The 3,946-nt window shown below is 53.6% G+C and overlaps 1 long non-coding RNA gene across 1 annotated transcript; it reads right to left on the bottom strand.

The window, feature by feature from the left end:
• Positions 1-612: 612 nt before the first annotated feature.
• Positions 613-2,772, bottom strand: LOC129532942 (uncharacterized). Its single transcript, XR_008678903.2, has 3 exons — positions 2,669-2,772; positions 1,094-1,301; positions 613-917 (listed from the first exon to the last, which is right to left on the bottom strand). It is a non-coding gene; the product is annotated as an uncharacterized lncRNA (long non-coding RNA).
• Between the last annotated feature and the right edge of the window lie 1,174 nt (positions 2,773-3,946).

The following is a 3,946-nucleotide window of genomic DNA, read 5'->3' as shown; positions in this document are numbered from 1 at the left end:
GACTTCTCTATGTGTCCTTTATTGAGAGCTTTGCTACTAGGCCGTTTGTATTTTCTGAAGCTGTTGTCTCCCCTGAGCAAATGTGCTTCCCTCCTGTGCCACCTCTCCCCTGCCTCCAACTCACGGTATTGATACTCAAAAAAAAATAGCTCCTATCCCTCTGCCCACATCACCAGATGCACAGAAAGGCAGAGTTACTTCCCGAGGCAATTAATCCCATTAACAAGCAATAATTCACAGCCTTCAACCGGGAGGCCGCCTTCATTACAGAGTGTTAACCAAGATCTTCCTTAATCCCATGCAAGGCGTGCAGGCTGCTGCTGGGACACCCAGACACCAGCGGCCCTGGGATTAACTGCTGCCCCCACCCCACCACAGCACCCCACATCCGCACACAGCCCTTCCAGCGTCCCTGGGCACCGACGCCAGGGCTGGGCACATGGCAGCTGTACGGGGGTCCCCTCAACATTCAGCGGATGTCAACAGCCCACTCCTGATTGGGAGTGATTGTTTTCAGCATGGAGTCAGCCCGGACTGGATTTATCAAACTGTTAACTGTGCTTATCGCAAATCACTTTAATGATGTGTTAACATTTAATTAGATCGCTACCGAATGCTTCTGATTACACGTACGGCCGGTGAACCTGACCATCAGAGCAAAAAGAGTCACAGAAAATGGGATCCTTGCCCCCAGCCCCAGCTGGACAGGCGGTCCTGGGCTTAGCAAGCCAGCCCATTTTGGGGGGAAGTTTCTTGGCATCTGCTTTACGTCTCTGGTGAGGCCATAAGGCGTGCAGTGGGCACTGTCGTGGAAACCGTGCACATCCTGGAAAAAAGAGGTCTGCTCATGTTCACGCCGCGTGGCTGTGTTACGTGTCCGCTGTCTGCAAGGCATAGAGTTGATGCTTTGAGGGACCCTGAAATGGAGAAAACATGGACCCTATCCTTGAAAAGATAGGCTCACAGAACAGAAGAAAGAAAATTCCTGTTCCTGCACCCAGGCCCATGCTGAGCAGGGGGCGGCTGCCGATCCTACTGCTCAGCTAGGAAGGTGTTTTATCTGCATTTTACAAACAGGGAGATCAGGGCTCACAGAAGTGGTTGTTTACTCCTTGTGGAGGCTCCAAGAGGGCAGGAGGGGAAAGGTCTTGGGTGAACAAATGCTCGCTCGGCCAGGCTGGGGCCAGCGCTGCAGGCCCGGGAAGCAGAACCCAGGGGCTTCAAGCTGTGCTGTAGGCAACCACGGAGGGGGTTTGAGGCAGGGGTCGGGGTGACGCAGTCCAACCCACATTTTCAAGATCCTAAGAAACAAAATGTTCATTATCCTCACGATTTGGAAATAGGAAATCCAGGTCTGTGCTATGATCCCACAGTGTGTCTGACGCCCTGTTTAGCAGGTTGGGTGTTGGCCCGTGAGTGTCAAATGCCTCCTCTTCTTTGGGTCATTGGTTCATTGATAATTATTGAGTTATTGAATCACTGATTCACTTGCTGGGAATCTGCTGGGCATGGACGGTGCCCACGAGAAGCGCTCTCTCCATCTCAAACACATATGCACACCATGCACATATGCACATGTGGGCCCACACATGCATGTGTGCACATACATGTACAAATCCACCCAATGCACATATGCATACATTCACATACACCCTCACACTTGTGCACATTCATGCACACAATACACGTGTGTGCACATTCATTCACATGCACACCCACACATTCCACACATGTGTGCACACATGCACGTACATTCATACACATGCATGTACATTCATACACATGCACACTCCACACACTTGCACACAGATCCATGCACACACATAGACGCATGCACACGTACGTTCATGTACATGCAGACTCCATGCCAGTGCACACACATTCATAAACACAGGTGCAGGCACACATGCATGTGCACACATTCATACACACATGTGCAGACACAAATTCAGGCACACATGTGCACACACATTCATACACACAGGTGCAGGCACACACATTCACACACACATGTGCACACACATTCATGCGGGTGCAGGTACACACTCATGCACACATGTGCACACATATTCATATGCACAGGTGTAGGCACACACATTCATGCACACATGTGCACACACATACATGTGCAGGCACACACATTCAGACACACAAGTGTGCACACATACACACAGGTGCAGGCACACACATTCATACACGCGTGTGCACACATTCATACACACAGGTGCAGGCACATACATTCATACACACATGTGCAGACACATTCATACAGGTGCAGGCACACAGATTCATACACACATGTGCAGACACATTCATACAGGTGCAGGCACACACATTCATACACACATGTGCACATTCATACACATGTACACACACATGCATACAGGTCCAGGTACACACATTCATGCACACATGTGCACACACATTCATACACGTCCAGGTACACACATTCATGCACACATGTGCACACACATTCATACACACAGGTGCACATTCATACACAGGTGCACACACATTCATACAGGTCCAGGTACACACATTCATACACACATGTGCGCACACATTCATACAGGTCCAGGTACACACATTCATGCACACAGGTGCACACACATTCATACACACAGGTGCAGGCGCACACATGTTCCCCCACACATGCGTTCACACATACAGCGCCAGCCTTCATATGGTTCAGGCAATCATGCGCCATCCCCAGCTGCTCTCCACGTTTCCATCTCCGGAAATGCAGGAGCCGGGGCAGTGTGTGGGGGCCGGTGTCCCATTTGGCTTCGCTCTCCCCTCCACCTGCATGAGTTGGGGAAATGCCCGTTTTCAAGGACATGTCGGCCCCGCAGCTCTGCCTCCACGGGGCCGTGGCCCAGCACCTCCGCAGCGAGGCCTAGGCAGCAGCTGTGCTGCAAACACCACCCCGGCTGTGCTCAGAGGCGGCCGGCCGCCCCGAGAAACCCTCCATGATGTGACGCGACCAGACAGGCGCAAGGAACAGGCCCCGCAGTCATGTAAAATGCAGGAGCGCTCCCATCCCAGACGCTGGCTGACCAAGCAGCAGCGCAGCAGTAAGCGCATCCCAGTCCCCGTTTGGGGGCAATTTAACCCGGGCCCTTGCGTAACAACAGCCTCATTATTCGGAGGAAGCCGGAGGCTCAGGCGTGTTCTTTGAATGGCACAGCCCTTGTAGGGGGTGCGCGAAATCATCTGGGGTGACGCCACGTGGCCTCCCAGAGCTAGCCCAGCCCACTACCCAGATGGAAGCTTCCAGATGAGTCAGTCCGTGGGAAGAGAACAGGAGTTTGTTCAGCAAGCTCCAAAGCCTCGGGCAGCCTGGGGGATGATTGACCTGGAGTAAAATCGTGCATCCTTAAACTGGCAAGCCTTGGGCTGCCCGACAGATTCCACGTACGGGTCACCTCCCCGAGACAGATTAAGCTCCGTGGTACCCCTCTGCCCAGGCGGGGGGTGGGACGGCCCGGCCCTGCTCCTGGATGTGCTGTTGCCTCCCACATGGTGTGGACAAAGGAGAAGGTAGGAAAGGCCAAGGCATTGGGGCCAGGCCGGCAGGCTTGAGATGTGGCTGGTGCTGAGGCCCTTAGGGTGAATGCCTAAACCTCTCTGCACCTTGGTTCCTGCGCCCCAAAAGTGGTCATAATAAGGGAGATCGCCATGCAGGCCCTGTGTGGGAGGCTCTCACAACGACAGGGCTGAGCCTCTGGACCTCAGCGTTGCTCTCTGGGCACTGGGTAGGGGCTGCGGCACCGTCCCGGGCACTGCCATGAGCAGGCAGCAGGGCCCTCGGAGCCAAGCCCACACCTGCTCAGAGAGGAGACTGAGCACACTCACTGGGAATTTACGATGGCACATTGGTAAGAAGAGTTCAGCAGGAATGGCAGGCAAATTGGTGAAGGCATGCAGGCTGGCAGGACAGGGTAGA

The sequence above is a fragment of the Gorilla gorilla genome, chromosome 3, assembly GCF_029281585.2.
Source record: "Gorilla gorilla gorilla isolate KB3781 chromosome 3, NHGRI_mGorGor1-v2.1_pri, whole genome shotgun sequence".
Taxonomy (NCBI): Eukaryota; Metazoa; Chordata; class Mammalia; order Primates; family Hominidae; genus Gorilla; species Gorilla gorilla.
This window is presented reverse-complemented; position numbering and strand designations above follow the sequence as displayed.